This window comes from Panthera pardus, unplaced genomic scaffold (assembly GCF_024362965.1).
Source record: "Panthera pardus isolate Hobbes unplaced genomic scaffold, ASM2436296v1 HiC_scaffold_7, whole genome shotgun sequence".
NCBI classification, from domain to species: domain Eukaryota; kingdom Metazoa; phylum Chordata; class Mammalia; order Carnivora; family Felidae; genus Panthera; species Panthera pardus.
In genome coordinates, this window is record NW_026527002.1 from 64242849 (window position 1) to 64263661 (window position 20813).

At 36.9% G+C, this 20813-nt stretch overlaps 1 long non-coding RNA gene and 1 other non-coding gene across 2 annotated transcripts in view; both read left to right on the plus strand.

The window, feature by feature from the left end:
• The window catches only part of LOC109273211 (uncharacterized), a 124433-nt gene that overhangs the window by 44081 nt on the left and 59539 nt on the right, over nt 1-20813 (plus strand). Inside the window, exon 3 of the long non-coding RNA XR_002082919.1 lies at nt 20681-20813. This is a non-coding gene — a long non-coding RNA (uncharacterized LOC109273211). The remainder of the gene's footprint in view (nt 1-20680) is intronic.
• TRNAM-CAU (transfer RNA methionine (anticodon CAU)) lies at nt 13266-13338 on the plus strand. The gene has a single exon. It is a non-coding gene; the product is annotated as a tRNA-Met (tRNA).

Here is a 20813-nt window from a genome sequence, read left to right on the forward strand (position 1 = left end):
GCTAGCCAATGGAAAAATTGAAAATAGGATCCCAGTTAAAGCTACCCTCACAATCCAGTGGGTAAAACAGATGTATAAACAGCTCATTGCATTAAAATAACATAAATATAATAATAAAATTGTTATATCTCAAATTTAGTTATATTTCAAGTACTATTCAAAATGTTTTACAATCATGGACTCATTTAATTCTCACGTGAGTCCTAAAAGATAGTCACTATATATATCCCCATTTTGCAGATTAGGAAACCAAGGTATAAGGGGAAGAGAAAATTGGCTGAGTACATATTTAAACCCATGCAGTTTGATTCTAGAGCCAGCACCTGATCTGCTCTGGTGTTCTATTGCTCAAGTTGAACAGAATATATAAGGAACATGGAGGAAGAAGTAATTAATGGTATTGGGGATCAGTGAATGCTTCAAAGAAGTAGGTTTGGGTGATTTGTGCATCGACCATTAGATTTAGGAGTGTGGTGGAGGAAGGTTGGGTGGTGTTATCGAGATAATTATGTGACTCTTCCTCGTTTCGAAGAACTTATAGTAGAACAGAGGAGACAAACTTGAAAAAAAGAAAACTTCTACATTGTATAAGTTCTAGGCCTCACAGCAGAAGACAGTGTAGAAGAGAGACATTGTCTCCCACACATCCTTTTTGTTATGGAGGAAAATCTTTAAATCCTCTCCTCCCCACATTCTAACACCCTTCACCCTCACCCCTTCCCCTTGCCATCAAGCTTCCTCTTAGTTTTTATTGGCCAGAGTTGGGCCACATGGCATTCACCAAACTAATTACAAATCTAATCAACTGAATGAGCCATGATTGAATTACAATGATCATGATTTGTTCAGCTCTTGGGCGGGGAGAGGTACTGTCTCTGAGTATGAGAGAGAATAGCTATGTGATCAGTAGTGGCTTTCTGCTAGCCAGGAAAAAAAACAGCTATTGGTAGCCAATGGGACCGTCACCCTGAAGCTGGGATATGGGGGGGAAAGGCTTGTAAAGGGGTCAATGACCCAATGTAAAAATGGGGATTGATGCTGAAAATAACTGGGGAACTCCTGGATGGTACTGACACTTTCTTTTATTTTATAGTTCACAGGATATAAGGATGAATGAAAGGGCATTGCTAAGTGAAGGGAACAATAATTATAAAAATGGCAATAAAATACATCCTGATATTTATATAGTGCTGATCTTGTGCCACACACTTTTAAAGTTTTACATACATATATGTGTATACACACCTATATATTCTCTCTTTATATGCATATAATACATTTATAATGCATGTGTTACTTTAGTTAATCCACACCTTCCTATGAGCTAGGTAATATTATTATCCCATTTTACAGATCAACAAACCTAAGCAGAATGAGATTAAGCAACTTGCCTAAAGTCACATAGCATACAAGAGGCAGAGCATATATTAGAATGAAGTTGGCCATTATGCTATATGGCATCATATTGGCAACATGCCAATTCCTATTTTTAAGTGATATACAAAGAGCCGAAGACTCCAGTCATCTAGTAATTAAAGGTAAATTCATCTTATTCTTAACCTTATTCTTAAATTTAATTTACATACTTTTACATGTGTGTTGCTAAGCACGTTTGTTGAAAAAAAAAAATATGTTAAGATTTTGTCTAAAATAAGGTTCTGAGTCAAGGTTGTGACCCTATTTTTATAGCTATTCCTTGCTTGCCTGTTCTTTACAGTTTCACCTAGGATCAAGATTCAACTCAGGTGAAAGGATTCTTTACTCCTATTTTGACTCTGAGTACGAGAGGAGGACTCATTGTCAGGGATAGTTTTAGAATGTGGGAAGATATTCTTAGTCTTAGACACATGTCTATAACCTGATGTTCTTATGGTAAAGTTAAACAAATAAACAGGTCCGTCAAATTCTCTGCCCAGTGCATGCCCTTCTGTGGTCCTTTAGGGTGTATTTTGGACTCTAAGGTATGTTATTAACTGACCCAGTCACCTGTCCCACCACAGTCAATATTTGTGGCTTAAAATAGGCATTTAAGAGGATGGGAACGTTACACATGTACATTTTTTAGATTATGCAAAAGTGAATGCATATTTTTTGAAAAAAATGATTTGTGAACAAATCAGAACAAATCAGAAATAATTTTTAAATTGCCAAGTGGTGTGATTATGAATGGTATTTCTTTTCCAATGTTTTATATTTTATTTAATGTTGTGCTATGTTGACGCTAACAAAAATGGGTTCACATTTGTAGAAATAGCTATCAGTTGGAGAGAATTTATAGATGACTCTTACCATGTACTTACTATTCTCCAGGCGCCGTGCTTTAAATGTCTTCTCTTGTTTGAAAGAAATGACGTTGACACGACACAGCTACCCAGCATTTTATTTTCTATTCGTTCATCTTTCCTTAAAGCCTCATTTCCCCTGTTCTCCCAGTCTTACCCAGACTTACCAGCAATGCAAGTACTTCCCCTCCTCTATATGTCTATTAGAAATATGTGATTGTAATTATACAAGAAAGCCTGACTGTACTACCATGTATTCCTATAATAATGCCTTTGAAGTTTTGTTTTGTTTTGTTTTGTTTTTAAGTAGGCTCCACGCTCAGCGTGGAGCCCAACTCAAGGCTTGAACTCATGACCCTGAGATCAAGACCTGAACTGAGATCAAGAGTCGGACGCTTAACTGAGTGAGCCACCCAGGCACCCCTATAATAATGCCTTTGGAGGAAGATCCAGACTCTGAATGCCATAGAAGAGAAAAAAAAATTGGTAGTTGAATTTGAGGCAGCAGGCATGGCCTGGTCCCAGAACTCCTATTCAGTGTCCCCAGCCATCTCTGATTACTTCATCATTGGATATGAAATCTGGGAGTGTCAATCCTAAGCAGCAAATAGTCAGAAGGGGAAAGACCCCAGATGCCCCTTGCTTTTTTCTTTTTCTTTTCTTCTCTTGGAACAGTTTCAAAAACAGATAGGCTTGGGCCTCCAGGTGAGGACTAAATGGTAGCAAGCTGCTGGGGAAAGCAATAGAAACCTCTGAAGTTTGTGATTAGTGACAATCATATATTTAGAGTGGCAGGATGTCTGGGGTGGTGGAGGAGACCATAATAACCATTACCAAATATTAAATAATGTCGAGACCTCTTTGGTCAACAAAAAGTCCACAGTTCAACATACTGGCATGAAGTTTGTACTAGTTTAAGGAGTACGAATGGAAGGCATCAGACTGAAAACACTTCAAACATGTGAGAATATGGGATTTATGATCATAAGCATATTTCTAGTTCTCAGATATACCATTTCTGGACTGTGTGATAAGAATCAAACCAGTGCCAAAGTCAATGCCTAGCACAGAATAAAATTTGTAAGTTAAAAAAAGTGACCGGGGCTATGATAGTAAATAATAGTAAGACATACACACACCTTAACTTTCATTATCCTTTGTTTCTTCACTTTAACAATGGCAAAAAGAATTGTAAATCCTAGCGTCATTTTGAAGGCTTAAATGCATATACAAATACACAACATACTTCATAAAATTGCTAATATAACAATGAGAATTTAATAGGTGTTTGGATACCAGGAGTTGGGATTATACCTTGGATTATTATCAGCCTTGTAATTGCTAGATATTCTCCAAGTTTACCAGACTGTCCTTACTTTTTTGGTTTCCTTCTTTCTCCCTTGGATCTACTCAGTGAAGACTGTGATCTTCTAAATGCTGGCACAAATTAAAATTCTGATGAGTAGTTAACTCTTTAGGTTTGATTTAGTTGGTAAATATTTAGGTAAAAATCAAATATTTGGTAAAAGAGCTAATATACCTACAAGTTATCTTTGAATTCATTGTTCTTTCCCTTCTCTGTTCACCATATTTGGCAATGATGACCACTCATCACTTATTCTGCATTTTTGTGGTCACCACCTGTTTTAGGTTATTGTACCCAATCCCAACTTCTGTGTGTGTGTGTGTGTGTGTGTGTGTGTGTGTGTGTGTGTGTGTGGTGTAGGTTTCTGCACACCAACAAGCAATTCTCAGTCTCCAGTGAGGTGTTCAAGGATTCAACTCAATTCAGCTAAGTTCTGACACTATCTACTTGAGCATAGCGTTAGATCTCACTGGTAAAGGGCTCTGTCCTCCAACTTCTGTCCACCTTGAACTCCAGTCACAATCTCAGGTTGTTACCCATGGTTCTGACAGATCGTCCACAAATTGGAAGTTCCAATAACCCCCCCTTGGATTTGATGAATTTCTTAGAATGATTCACATTACTCAAGAAACTCATATACTCACTAGATTTTTGGTTTATTACAATGGATATAATGGATGTGAGTCAACAGATACATGAAGAGATACAGAGTACAAGGTCCAGAACAAAGGAGCTCCTGTACTTGTGGAGCTTGGGACCCAGCATGGCAGCATGTGGAAGCATTCTGATTCCTGAACATTGAGGCTCTTTAAACCCCTTCCTTTTTGTTTTTTTATGGAGGTTTTAGTACACAGCCATGATGGATTAACTCATTGGCTGTTGGTGATTGATTCAACCTCTAGCCCTTCTCCCATTTCCAGAAATCAGGAGGTGGGACTGAAAATTTCAACCCTGTATTCCTGGTTGGTTCCCCTGGCAACCAGTCCCTTTCAGTTAGGTGCTTTCCAAAATAACATAAGCCCAATTATGGTGGGGAGGGTTTGTTTTGAATAACAAAACACCAATTTCACTTTCATGGCCCTGAAGTGTTCTCAGGAACTGAGAACAAAAGAGACCAAGTAGTATAAAAAAAGATGCTCCCATTGCTATTATGGCTCAGGAAATTCCAAAGGTTTGGGGAGCTGTGAGCCAGGAATTGTGGATGGAGACCAAATATATGTGAGAAATATAATTTGGGGGGCATTTGGGTGACTCACTCGCTTGGGCATCCGACTTCGGCTCAGGTCATGATCTCACAGTTCGTGAGTTTGAGCCCCGTGTCAGGCAGGCTCTGTGCTGACAACTAAAAGCTTGGAGCCTGCTTCAGATTTGTGTCTCCCTCTCTCTGCCCCTCCTCCACCCATTGTCTCTCTCTCTTTCTCTCAAAAATAAACATTAAAAAACATAAAATATATATATAATTCGGCCATCTGAATGACCATATATACATACTTCTTATAAGTCACAATATGTCACCACCCTTTCTCTGACCTTTAAAAATGATCAGCTGGAATTCTGTTTTTTTTTTATGTTAAAATTACTTTTGGCCTCCCTCTTCTTCTCTCCTCAGAGTCCATCCTATATACCAGCTTTAAACATCCTAAAGCATGGCTCCTAGCATGCTGTGTCCATGGTCTAGTGGCTTTCATTTCTATAAAATAATAAGAATGGAATTAAGATATAGCCAGTGTATTTCAGAGTCCCAGTAAGAAACAGAATAAGGGGCTGTAATGAGATGACTTCTTTTAAAGTCTGGACAACATTAGGGAAACAATGAGGAATGTTGGGGCAACTGGGACTGACATCAAAAGAAGCTGCCTGAGCAGGGAAAGAAATTATGTTATGAAAGCCTGGTGATATCTGGAGTCATGGAAAAGCTTCTGACCTTATAAGAGCTGTTGTCATGAAAGGACACAGTCACTGCCTGAGCAGGCAGGAAGTGGGGAAAAGCATTCCATGGCTTGTACCTCTTCCCATTTTCAAATCTCCTACCAGTGCCTTCCATTGGCCAAGCCCAACCTGGAGTCAGAGGGTGTGGGACCACAGGTGATGCAGTCCACAGAAGCCAGCTTTCGTGGTCACAGAGCAAGGCAGAGAAAGGCTGATAATGGATATGGAGGGTGGTATAGTGGAGGGCCCATATCAAATAACCAGTATATCTAGCACATAATGTGCTAAAATATTATGTTTTTATATTTTCCAATTCCATCAGCATTCTTGGAAGTTATTATTATCTTTATTCTACAGTTTGGGAAACTGAGGTTCATAGTGACCAAATGAATTGTACAGATTCCAGTCCCTGGAAATTGGCAAAGCCAGGACCCAAACTGAGATATATGTGAGTTCAAAATTTATATTCTTCATGAATAAAACTCTACTACTTTTGGCCTATTATTCAAAGGTTCAAGTGCCTTTCCAATCTCTTACTAATTCATGTCTTTAGCCAGACTGAATAGCCAGACTGAATTAATGTCAACCGAGCAACACTATTACTTCTGAAAAGGAAGTCCTGTCTTTTCCTTTCCAGTGATCAAAATATATTTATATACATCTCATCAAGCCCAACTCAAATTACTCCCTTTTTTTGAAACATCCCCAGAGTGCACCAGCTAACAGGATTCCTTCTTTCACCTAAACTCTTAATATTTCTTATGTTTCTTATTTATCACTGTTAAAAGATAAAGTGAGACATATTGAAAATTTTGAGTTTAGTTGGGCAAAAATTGATGCAAACTGAGCATTATCCAATCTAGCAGATAGAAAGAACCTCCAAGGAACTACACAAAATGAGACTTTTATAGGCAGAAGGGAGTGATAACAAGGAAATTATACAAGGCAAAAAAAGTGGGTTATTGGAGTTACCTTCCTTTAGGGGATGCAGAGTCTGTTAGAGAGATTGCTTAATAGTGCTGATCAGGTGATTCCTCACTGACTGGTTTAAGGTTCCATTTATGGGAAAGCAGAAACTATAATCAAGTCTCAGTTTAGTTACATAGGATTTACTATAAGCAACTCCATCTTGGTTCTATTGTCTTTTTTGACCTCTCTCAATCTAATGCTGCCTTGTAATGTTATGGATCTGGTGGCTCACCAAGAAAAAAGGAAAATAGAACCCACATAGGGCAAATCCATTGATCATGATAATGTACTTAGTAGAATGTGGAGTTGGATTTCAATCCAAGCTCTTCTTAACTGATCAGAATCAGCAATATTTTCATGATACAAGTGTAATTGTAGAGGTATTATGGTAACATTCTACCTAGTTATCTGATATGTAAAAGGATCCAAACCACTTTTTAATGAGTTATAGAAGAGTTAGGAAATTAGCACTCAGGAGCACTTTCAAAGTTTGTGACCAATAGAATAACATGAAAGGAAATATGACATAATTTAGAATATATCTCAATCCAGGATACTTTTACACTTGCCAACCAAGAGATATGTGAAGCTCTGTCTCTGTTTAGCGGACACTTTCTATGTCTTACTGTCTAAAAGTTGAGAATCACAAGGGCTTTACTGGGGGCTACCTGAACTGGTCTCTCACCAGTTTTTCAGGCTTGCAAAGTGTTTCTTGTCCCCTCTGTGATGAAGCAGCCGGGGATGTAAGGCAAAATTCAGAATTCTTGAACAGAGCAAATTCATCACTGCATTACAGATGAACCAACCCTTGACGATTGAAGACATCAGTTTTCTTCTATATCCTGATTGGTCTGCTTCAGACATTTACAAGGCGAGGAGACATCATTCATTCATTCAATTCAACAGTGAAAAACCACCTATGTGGCATTTTAGAGGCTAAGATGTTACTGTTGTTTCACATAATAAGATCTGGGCATTAAAGAGTCTCTAAGTCCTGTCTTAAAGGTTCTTAGTCAACATAGTAAAAAGATTCTTAAACAATAATGAACTTTAGGGAGCTTTGAGAAATGCTCATTTAAAAGGTTTCACTTTTCAGTACAGATTTACTGCACTCTATTGATGGGGAAAAAATTGCTTTGTCCTTCTGAACACTTAACTTTGACAAAATGATCTTTAAATTAAAGCCAGGCACAAGATAACAAGTTTCTTCTTTTTTCAATTTTTGCTTTTATTCTCATTACAAAGCAAATAGAAAACCTCATGGACATACTGAAAAAATTAAGAGAAAGAAATAAGTAAATATGTATCTAAGGAAATTTTATATATAGCACACAACAAGTTCAGTTGGGTTTACTGAAAATGGGACTTGCGGTTTCATGGATTAACCCCTGCTTCATGCCAGTGTATCTAGGAATTAATTAACTGGTAATAGTAATAACAGTGATGATCACAACTTCTATTTGTGAAGTGTCTACTGGGATTCAGACTTTGTGTTAAATGCTTATACGTATCTTGCACTTTAATCATAGCCTCTATCTAGCAATTTAAGCTTTATTACTCCATTGTCCATATGAAAAAAAGTGTGAGTGTCAAAAAAAATTACCTAGCTTGCCCAAAATTACTTATTTTAAAAAAATGACAGACAGTATTTAAACCCAGTTCTTTGTAACTACCATCCCATACTGTTAAGTTTCATGCATACTTCCTACTATGACTATATAGCATTGTGCTAGATATCATGGAGAATTTAAGATATATATTATTTCAAAAAACATTTATATAACATGTAGCATATGTAATATAAATTATATTCATATTATACACGTTCACATATAAATGTATGTATTGCCTTACTCTCAAATATCATGTAGTGAATTTGAGTAGACAAAATAAATTTGCCAAAATAAACAACTCATAAACAGACTGTATCTGGAGAGAATGGAATATGTGGCATACCCTCACACAATCATGGAATCAGGAGGAAGAACAACGAAGGAAGGAGGGGGGTGAGGAGTAAAGAGATGACCTGGACACTTTGTACAGTATTAATAATAATAATAGCTATCATAAAATAAGTGTCAGATGTCATGCTAATTGTCATATATTCATGATCTCAGTTAAGTATTAAATAAGTCCAGGAGTTGGGTATTAAAGGTTTGCCCATCTTTACTAATGAGGAAAATGGGACACATAGAGATAAAAATAACTGTTTAAAGTACGCAATAAGTAATAAAGCCAGAATAAAGCTGAAATGTTTTGACTTACAAACTTGGATTCTGAACCACCTAATAGAATTTGTCAGGATATCTGGATAGGGATATCGTGATATTTACTTGAAAGTGAATAGTTATCACCAATATTGTTTAAATTGAGTATAATCTAGAGTGGAAGAAATAAAAGATATCTTGTTTTTTCTATTCAATGAACATATTAAGTGCTTAAGTACAAGGCATTACACCAGGTGCTGTGGGAAGTTCAAGAAGTTTGAGGCAGGGTTTCTGGCCTAAAGGACATTCTATTCTACTGTGGTAGGTAAGACACCTAGACTAATAAATAGCATACAAAGTAGTATATAATATGTGTCTTAAAAGAGGCAAAAATAGACCAGAAGAAAAAAAATAATTTCCAAATTAATTAGAGAAGACTTCATGGAGATGGCAGAATCAGATCTGTGTAGGATTCTTGTAGGAAAGAGGGATTGGAACTTATTACACATGGATTAACAGGGAACTCAGAGATATGGAACAAGATTGATCATGTATGGTGCGATTTGACTGGCACATGAATGCATAGAGGGTTATAATGGCAATGCTTGATGAGATCAGATGTGGAGAGTCTTCATGTCAACATAATAGCCAGACTTTACTTTGTAGACAATTAGGAGTTACTGAAGGGTAATGAGCTGGGAAAATAAACTCTACAAATAAAGAGACATTTTGTCTTTTTAGTCCTTGCCTAGAAGATATTTGCTCTTGCTCAATATTTGCTGAAGGAATCTATGAACTGCTACCACATAGTCAAGGCTATGTTTTAGGAAGGCAGCAATGTATAAAATGAGTTATAAAAGAGAAAGGAAACCATTTACAGGTCTGTTGTGTTCAAACAGGAAAGAAAAACTGGGAATTTCACCTAGGCTTCTGGCAGTGGGAATAAAATTCACAAGAAGGATGAGAGTCATCATTAATGAAGCATGGTCAACACCTGTTGACTCACAAGAGCTAATGGGGAAAAAGGAAAAAGAAATCAGATATGGAACCCAAACTTTGAGCCTAATGAGAAAGTAAGACACTTAAAAATAGTTGATTCAGGTGTTGGAGTTGCTTTGTTCCTGTATTCAAAGAATATTTTTGAGGGGCTTCTGTGTGCCAGGAATGTTTCTTAAGACATAAATCCTTGTTATATTTCAACGTTACAGAAAAATTGAGCATGGTAATGGGATTTGTGCAGTGGCAGGAAATAGTTGCCATTTTAAACAGGGTAGTAAGGGTAGGCACTGGGTGGAGGTGCTATTTGAGGGACAAACTGATGAGGTAAGAGAGCTCGACAGCTAGACATAGAGATCTGAGAATGAGAGATACCAGAAGCTGTTTGCGTTGAGGCAATAATAGATGGGGTGTGAGTGGACGAGAAAAAAGAATATCTCTATCTGAAGACCAAATGTAGAACTTTGGGGAACATCTACATCTAATGACTGAATGGGGCCAGAATAATTATGAAGGGACAAAGGAAAGAGTTTTACAGTCATTTAGAGATGAATATACTGTGTGATTTTATCTGATTTAAAACATCTCCTTGCCTAGAAATTAGGCGTGGGTTTTTAAAACTCCAGTGAAGACTTTTCAATTTCTCCTTAGGAGGAAGAACGGATTGTCTTACATGATAAGCCTTCTATGAATCTTCTTTTTTAATCCAAGTTAGTTAACATATAATATATTAATATTTTCAGGAGTAGAATTTAGTGAGTCATCACTTACATATAACACCCTGAGCCTTCTACAAATCTTTTAATTCTCATAGAATAATAGAAAGAAACCATAGGATACAACTTTGGTTGTAAGTATAATTTGGTAATAAATTTTTCAATTTTTCTCTAGTATTCCTTACACCTACCAGTACAAAAATCATAAAACTTGGTACATAGAAGTGCATATCAGTAGAATGAAAATTAAGCTAATCAATGACCAGTCTTTAGGGAAGTGTATTGATGATCAGGTTATTCAACTAGTATTTAGCAGAATAGACTTGAGTGATGTGATATGCCAGCCTAGACTTAAGGGATCAACCCAGTATAGACACCATCTGCTGAATCCAGGACCTGAATGACCTTCCCATACAGAGTAGGGTCCCCAGAAAGTCATGAGGGTTAGTTCTCTTCCTCTGGGCTTTCAAAATCTAAAACATCAAAGCTCTCTATTCTCTTTCATTAACGTAGATTCTAAAACATCTCATACAGTCAAGACAGGTATTTCATATTGAACCAAACTTTTCTTGTTGGAAGGGATGTTTATTTCCAACTGTTCTTATTGCATGTTTGAGGGTGTTAAAGATTCTGACATTTAGATACTTTTTGACTACAACCTTATCAGTTTGATCTCAAAAGAAACCATCATTTGCTTCTACATTGCAGTTAATGAAATGCTGCACTTACAGGACAGAGTCATTGACAATAGACTTACATTTTAATGTTTAAAATTTGATTTTCAAGAATCACGTATTTGGAGGCATATAAACTTCAGATGTAGTTCCCCAGAACTTTTCCCTCTTGGTTGTTTGGCAGGTGAGCCAAAGATAATACCAGCAATAGAATCTGAGCTATATATTAAATGAAGAGGGGAAAAAATGCTCTTGATTTTTTTTTCTGAGATTTGAGACAGTTCACCACGTGTTTTTTCTATTCAGATAAGGGAGCCAAAGGCTAAGATAGCAGCTTGTCTGGATTAGAAGGTTGATTGTTTGCACTCTTGTTGAGTTTTATTCCTTAATATAGACCAGGATGTCAGGGGTCTTCTGTGAGAGACGCTGAGGACAGCAGACACACAGGGTGGGGCCAAGGAAGACCGACCCTGAGGTACATGTGGGGGCAGAGTGGGGGAGGGGATGGAAGCAGAGATCAAAGAATCAAGAGCTCTTCAGCCTTCCAAGGCAGAAAAGCCTTTGGCAACTCTTTGATGTCCAATTTGCCCTCTGCCCCTAATCAGAGCGTGTCTAGGGACTTGAGTGAGGGCAGGGACATTTTACATGTCTGTGAGGCAGATAGCATCTTTTAAGTAGCTTCTAAAAGAATCGCACAGAAAAAAAATTGCTATAATTCCTGACCTACAGGAGCTTACACTCTAGTTCAGTAGACAAAACCTGAGCAACTTGACCGATCAACCTGACCAATCAACTTGTCCAGGGTCCGCCAAAAAACCCAGAAATTCTTGATGGTGTCATAGCTGTGATTACTATCTGAAACACACAGTTTACTAAAGAAGTTATTATCCAGAATAAGAACTACCTGAACATAGTTTTGCTCTTCTGCCTAGTAGAGTGTCCATCCTCAATCATGTTCCTCTACTGAACCTCTTTTTCCTCTCTGTGATCCATTTCTGGTGTTTTGTCTTTGGCGTTCTAGAGCAGATGCAAGTTCTATAAAATTATATGGTCATGTACTTTTTTCTTCTCTAGCAAACAAAATAATTAAGTCTTACCTACTCTCTGGACCACATAGGCTTTGATAGGACAACGTATTGCCAAATTAACTTGATATTCAGAACTCTTAAAAAGACAATGCTGAGTATTTGCCACTGGGCAATATGAAACCAATAACTTTAAGATTCAGGCAGCTGTTGGTCAAAAGGCTAACAGTTAATGCTCTATTTTGTAAAGTAAAAGAGGAATCCTGAAGATGTGTAGGTATGCAAACTAAATAACTAATATAGGGTCTCCTTTAAATCAATGTCCTTTGTCCATGAAGTTAACTTCACATAGAGCTTCCATCTAATGTACATATGGCCCTACAGAGAAGTTGAAGAGAAACTCATTCGACCCAGGTCAGCCAGCCTGAATTTCTTTGTTCCAACTTCCTTGATTTGCACCTAGTGATTCTTCCACCTGCTAGTACTGGAAACACCTTAGTCTCCCTTCTCATCCTAACTAGTCAGTAAGGAAAGAAGGGAAAATGTACAGGAAAAAATCATCTCAAACTACTGGTAGCTTTAGAAGTCTACAGAAATTACCTTATGCAACCTAGTTGGCAAGGCATAGTTGTTCAACTAAGACCATGTTAGCAGGTTAACTACTAGTCTTCAAGAGAATGCTATCATTTGTCTCTGGATAAAGAAGAAAATGAAGCTATATTCTGTATAATTAAATAATGATAAATGTCAGGACAATAAACTACATTTTGCACCCATCCTTTCCCCAAAATTTTCTCACTATGGTCTCAGTCCTTTCCTGGATCTTTAAGGATAGGAAGCTTAATATAGAGAAAGGTCATATAAAAACACTGGTTGACTTTCCCTTGGTGTATTGCATCTCTATACAAGAAAATTCCATGTACATAATCAAAGAAACTTTGATTTTGAAAGACAATTTGAGCCATCGTTGAAATGTACTTTGAAGACCATAACACTTGATGATTCCAGTGTTCTACCAGTTTCAGTCTTCAAAGGAAAATGCTGATGTTGTCGTTTGTGTGTCAGCAGAGAGATGTACACAGATAAAGTAGCTTCTAGCTAGCCTCCTTAGTGCAGTAGGCAGCCTGTCAGTTTCATAATCTGAAGGTCCTGAGTTCAAACCTCAGAGGAGGCAGTTTGGCTTTTTGCCTTCTTTCTCTGTCAAAAGAGAAAAAAGAGAAAGAATTTTCAGAATAATCTCCTATTAGTTATTTCATGTTCCTCTTAGTAACTTTACTTTTTGGCACTGATGTTAGTTAGTAATAGTTACAATGAAAATAAAGAAGTGTGGGCCATGTCAAAAAATAAGCCATTTGAGAGTTATGATTATAATATTATTAGATGCCAAAACTCATGTCGAATATTTAATCAAAGACATTGTTTCAGGGGTGTCTGGTTAGCTCAGTCAGTTAAGCATCTGACTCTTGATTTCTGCTCAGGTCATGATCTCACAGTTGGTGGGATCGAGCCCCACATCAGCGAAGAGCCTGCTTGGGATTCATTCTCTCCCTCTCTCTGTGTTCCTCCCCTGCTTGCTCTCTCTCTCTCCCTCAAAATAAATAAATAAACTTAAAAAAATTATAAAGACATTGCTTCAGATAGGAAATGAGACATGGATTGAGATTATAATGAACTGGGCATAAAACTAAAAAATATTGTGTAGGAGAAACTTGTTGTAAACTGGTATATATATGTATATACATATACTAGAATACAATAATATATAATATGAGAAAAGCCTTTGGAAGGAGTATATTCCTTTTGATACCAGGAAGGGTGGTAGTGGTTAAGAAAGTGTGTTGGTATTTTAATGGGATGCTTTGAGCCTTAAGGAACATACACTGACAAAAAAACAAAAACAAAAACCTTGCGTGCATGTGTGTTAATGCACGTGTGTGTCTGTTCTGAAGGAGTAGGAGAGCAAGGGACCTGGTGAGGTTCAATATGCATTCAATTTCAAACTCAGAAACTGGGCCAAGAGGCCAATATGCTTAGATATACATTAGGATTAGGATAAGCAATCACTCTGGGGCTTTTAAGAAATGTAACAGTCTTTAAAAAGGAACATTTGGCAGTCTGAAAAAATAATCAAAGGGTTGTAGAAAGCTTGCTTTTTTATCCCAACACTTTTAGCCAATAACCAAGCATCTCTTTTACCCCAATTACTGTGGATTGAAGAGAAACGAAGTGGGTTGAAGAGAAATGGAGTGTTCTGGAAAAATGTGAATAGAGTCTAAGGATAAGAAGATGAAATTAATTAATCTTTTTTTTTCTTTAAGTAAGCGACTAAGACAGAGGTCCATTTCAATATTGATCATAGTTTGGTACATAATTAAAGAGACTTCATATTATGATACTGAATTATTAAGTAGAATTAAATATTTAAAAATTTTATGTCAAGGAAGATCCAAGCACCAAGACAATAAATAGTATTAAAAACGACTGATTAGAAAAAATAATCATAGTAAAGGATCCTAAAATTATACCTTGGATTTACTGTGAAAAATGGAATGTGGGGCCTGACTTCGAAGGCCAACAGAGAACAGATGCATCAAAGTCTGGGTTATATTACACTAATCTCTTAAGGGTCTTTTATCTAATCTCTCTCTGGCCATTGCTAAGTGCCAGGGATATGATTGCCACTATATAAATATCAGAGATTATCTAGACTTCTCAGGAGAAATCCATCTAATACACATCAAAACCAGTCTAGGCATTGCGTGTCTTTAGACTTTCTTTTGTGGAAACAGGCAAATCAAATCATTCCTTAACAAAGGACCTGTAATTTACCAACTTCTAAATATGTTCAGTTTTATTTTACCTTTCTGAGCCTATAACAGCATTTTTGACATTAGATGCTCTAAAAGCAAAGAGCAGTGGAAAATATTGAGTTCATTAACTCCTTAGTTAAATACCCTTGCAAACTAATCCTAATCTATAGGCCTGGTCATAAGGCAGGGTATGGGGGCGGGGGAAAGGCCAAGATGTCATGATGTAGAGAAGTGAGCCCTAAAGTAAAATTGTAATAGTCTATATTCCAAAATGTTCTGTCTTGAGGCAGTAGACTAACAACCTACTTAAGCACATCATAGGCTTTGCAGTTCACCACACGTGGGTCTGAGGACCATCTCTGCCGTGTGATAATGGTAAGATCCTTCCCAGGCTATGAATAACTTTGAACCTCTGAGTTTTCTTACTCTATAAAATATGGAAAATATAAACCTCACAGTGGTGAAAACTAGAGGAATTCACTTCTGTAAAATGCTTGGCACAGTCCCTGGCCTCCAGTAAACACTTAGCAAAGAACAGACGTTTTGTTCCCATTACTTGTGGCCAGTAAAACAAGTAAAAGACTGAAGAAAAGTGTAGAAAGTGGATCTCTTGACAAAGGGGCAATGTCTCATATCTCTAAGGAGAATCTAGTCTGAAGAAGTGCTGAATCAGACATATTAGGGATAATATAATAAGGATAAGGGGGCAGATTTACTTTTAGACCTTCTCTTACCATTCTGAATCCCAGCTTCTCATTTCTCCTTTGTAAGACATCGGCAGTTGTACATATAAGAACCTATTTGTTACAATTCTCTTATGATAAAAGGCATTAATTCTCTTGTGATAAAATGTGCTGTATCTCTCTTCATCTTTTTGTCTTAATGTCTAACAAAATGCATGAAAAAATAGTAGTTGCTCGTATTTGATCAACCTCATTCAGACAAATGCTACAATACATATAGTGCTATTTCTTTGTTCAATAATCATTAGGTATTTTGGTTTCTTGAAGTGTGTACGTGTGTGTGTGTGTGTGTGTGTGTGTGTGTGTGTGTGTGTGTGGTTAGTTATCCTTTCCCTGTAACCCAGTACAGATTGAATTAATACATGGAATCCCTGAAAGGCTATGTGGTTGACCATTGTGACTTTATTTTTCTGGTTGTACATAGTAGGGCCAAAAATTGGATTGACTTCTGTTGTATCTCTCAAGGAGTTAACTAAGAAATTAAACTGCTTAGGAGTTGACTCTGAGATTTGCTTATATTTGCACTGTGACTGCTTTTCCAACTAACCCATTGTAATATTTTGTTAGCACCTTGCCTAATGAGTACACCTCTCTGTTCTCCATGCAGTTGCAAACTAGTGGACACAGGATTATTCTACTCATTTGTTCACAACTCACTTCAGTCAGTGATCCTTGCTGCATTGCAAAGCCTTAGCTTCCTGCTCAAGTCCCTCACGTTACCATTTGTCTTTGCTTAGCTTTCCCCCTCTTTCTTACCAGCATTTCTATTGAGTAAGGAGAGCAAAAGCTCATTTTGTTGACATTTTTTTCTCCTATAGTTTTGTGGTACAGAGAAACTGGAACATCAAAAGGAACTCTTAGTTATGCGCAGGAACCCTAGTTTATTTGAATGCTTGTTTATTTTGTCCAGGAAACAATAAACCAAATTCCTGTTTGAGAAGAATCATTATACACTTGTATTTTCTGAAAAATAATTTCCCAGAAATGGGGTGTTAGAACAAATGATATGCACACTTACAGTTTACAATAATATAGCCAGATTTATTTCCCAAAATTTACAGAAATTTCCAGACTCTTCACTGCTTTTGAGAAATAATATATGAGAGTACTGTTTTCCTTATAATCTCATGAGCACTGGGCATTAACATGATCTTACATTTTTGCCAATCTGAAGGGCAAAAAGTTTTATTTCATTGTTTTTATTTTCATTTCCCTGAATATCATTTCTCCTTGTGCTATCCATTGTTCTTACTAATTTGAAGAACTACTTATATCTTAAGAAGATTAACCACTTTTGTGCGCAGCAAATATTTTCTTCCAGTCTGTAATTGTTCTTTTAATTTGATTAAGTTGCCTGATCCTATTCAAAGGCTTTTGTTGTTGTTGTTTTATTGCTTTATGACTTCACCTGGTGTTTTATTTTTCCTTTATATCTTTTTGTTTCCATATCCCTTACCAAGCTTCCCTTCCCTTCAGAGTTATACATATCATTGAAAGTTTTGTGTGAAATTTATATTTGTCTAGGGGCACACAGCCGGAGCCTTATTTATTTTCTTCCAAGTGATTAACTTAATAGTAATTGCTGGCAAATCCAAAACTTACCCGCTAATTTTAAGACTTTCAGACAATTCTTAAATATTTTTGTAACACATGGGCTTCAGAATCAGCTTATCGAATTCTAAAAGTAATTGCGGCATGTTTTTGATTTTAAGGAGTTGGAAACAACATGAATGTCTATAAATAGGAAAATGGTCAGATAATTTAGTGCTTCCAAATTATGGAATAGAAACAAGTTATGGAATAAATTCAGATGATCCAAATTATGGAATACCATTGCACCTATCAAAAAGAATGTAGTAGACCAAATGTATATAGAAGTCAGTGCATACGAAAGTAGGAAGGGTGTCAGGTAAAATGAATATAGGAAAATATAAGAAAATATTTAATGCCATTCTTTATTTGTAAGAAAAACAAAGCAACAATCCCTACATAAGTACATATATATATTTGAATAAGCAAAGCGAAAAACGAAAAACAAAACAAACAAAACCCCATGGGATGAAACAAAATTCTTAGTAATGGCTTTCAGGGATGTGGGCTTATTTCTGTGGAGACTAATAATTTTACTTTAGATGCTTTAGATGCCCTCATTCGTGTATTACTTACGTAACTGAAAAATTCAAATGCTTAAAATTAGAAGAAAAAAGTATTCTTGCTATATTCAAAAAGGTAAAGAACTAGAAATAAGAGTTAAATCCCCATTGACCCTTGTACATTTTATACTTTGCCAAATCTGTATTTGGTGAGGAAACTCTCAGCATGAAGTAATTTACCCAAATGTCTCCCATAGCATACAATCCACACCATTTTTCTTTCAATCTGTGTACAAATCTCAAATAGCATATAATTTTATATCAAAATATGCTCATGTATCCTATAAACCAAGATTCCCAATGTACAGATGAAGTATATAAAATGTTAAATACATTGGCCAAGTGTAACATGTAATGTGCCTAGACGTAAATAAGTTTTATAAATAAAACTTCAGGTGGTGTTCCTTGACTGGTTCTGCTCACGTCTTTATCCCACAAGTTACCAGGATTTACAATTTCATCATTAAAAATGCTTGTTGAGTTCTCTTAAGACCGTATAATGACCACAAAAGATTCTTTCTGGGTGACTAAACTTCACACACACAAATAAAGAAAATCAAATATAGTAAAAGTTGCTATCTATTAGCTGATGAGCCAGATAAAGCCCACAAATGGCTTTCTTCCCCTGAAGAAAATTGTTATAAAATTTAAAAGTAATTGACAATATATCTGGAAAGCAGTATATTTTTCTAATTACTCTTGAACAATCATAATATCTTGAGAAACTGGGTTTATTTTCTTACACAGTAACTAATGGTTATACCTGAGGATTATTTGGAAGTCTCCAACTTTATCTGCTAAATGAAATCCAGCAATTAAACTTACCACTTCCTCCTTTGTTAACAACTGGAAAGTTCATTATATTATGTGATCGGATTCACCATGAATAAGTGGCCTTTGGTATTTATAAACAGCCTCCAAATTCTTTTAAAACTGTGAATCTGACTCCAGCTAAGAAATTGGAAGTTGTCAGTGACTTCAGGGCTGAGGTCCCCCCAGTCACCCCATATTACTGTCACAGAAGTTTCTATGCTTTGGAGGCAAACCAGGGGTCATAGGCAGAGCTTATCAACACCTGTGCTAAGAAGTCCATATCAGCAAGACCTAATCGGTTAAGACCACACAGGGCCCAGACTTTGCTGATATGGGTGGTATTCTGATTATATCACGTGTCTCATTAGCTAAATATATTATAGTGCCTTTTGGTTAACACCTACTGGAATTGATACTTCTACTTTGGGCAAACATGCATAGAACACATATGTGAAGACAGGAAGGGATGTAGGAAAGTGGTGGTATGTCCAGTTCCTGCTCATATATATGCCCTCCCTAACTGGTTCTGACTGTGACACAGGGATTCTGTAGCCTGGCTTCCCCTCCCTTGTCTCAATTCCTTAGCTCCACCTTCTGAGATCATTCAGGAGGTTCAAAGTTCCTCTCAGTGGACACCATGTCCAAGCTCAGCCCTCACTCCAGCCCAAGTCAGGAAGCATTTACTCATTCTCTCATTTTCTTATCGTCACTCAGACTGTCTTAGAGGTCCTGAAAACTGACAGTTCAATCCTGGTTATGTAACTTTATATGAGTTACTAAACATCTATGAGCTTCCCCTTGCTCATTGGCGAAGATGTCGTGAAATCACCGACTTCCAGAGTTTTAAGGATTAAATGGGATAGTCACTGTAAATATCTTAGCACAGGGTCTAGCACCTAGTGTTTGCCTGAGGCGGTGGGCTGAGAGCAAGACTTAATTCCTATAGAGTTGGAAAAGAGGGTCTGTGTAGTTCAGTTGGAGAGCTATGTAGATACTATGGACTAATGAGGTTTTATCACCAAATAAGTTTGAGAATGCTAAATTATGCCAAATGAATAGATTTATTTCCTCAAGAATGCTCCGAGTCTTTAATAAGCAAATATGCACCGTTACTTTCTAAGAAGAAGAAAAAGGCAGCATCTACCCAATTTTCTTTTCATACAAAGAATGATTTTACAAAGAAGCATCTTTTTTAAGATGCGTATTTTTATTTATTTTTGAGAGACAGAGAGAGAGAGAAAGCAGAGAGGGGCAGAGAGAAAGGGAGAGAGAGAATCCCAAGCAGGCTGTACTCTGTCACTGCAGAGCCCGAAACCAGGCTCAAACTCCCGAACCATGAGATCATGACCTGAGCCGAAATCAATAGTCAGATGCTTAACCGACTGAGCCAAACAGGTGCCCCTACAAAGAAGGATCTTTGTACATAGCGCTTGTTATATTCCAGACCTTGTGCCAAGTGCTTTACATATATTAACACATGTAGATATTTCACTGGTAAAATTTGTATAGAAATGTATTTTATCTGCTTAAAAAATCTGCACCATAGGATATTAGAGATGGAAGTCCATCTAGCTCAACACGCATGTTTTTCTGAAGTTCACAATGCTTGTAAATGACAGAGTGCAGACTAAGGTGCAAGCCTCTCACCCCCTTGCACTATTGTCCTTTGCAGTTCTCAGTCTCTGATTCTGTGTCACCACCTGGTCTTTTCTCCAGAGATCTAAATATTTAAAATAGTTGGGAGAGGTCACTCTGCTCAGCTATACTTTTCTACCATGATGAGGTCTCCCAAAATTCCACACCATAATTTATTGTCTTTCCAACTTAACGATTTCAAAATAAATCTGACAAATTCGAACAAAATTCAGCTGTTCAAAATTTTCCTCTACTGAAAATGTCCCCCAAAGAATTTGATTTAAGACCATGTCCTTAGAAATGTTGCGAAAGAAAAATGACAGAGCAAAGAGGCTTTACAAATATGTTTTGTTTCCTTCTAGTGCCCCTTTGAACTCTTGACTCCAAGCTCCTTGAGAAAGAAGCATATTGCCGGGAATGAAAGATCTCTAATGAGACCAAATGGCAGAACAAGATTTCTCACCTCTATAGCTCTGAGCTGGAGGGACCACCAAG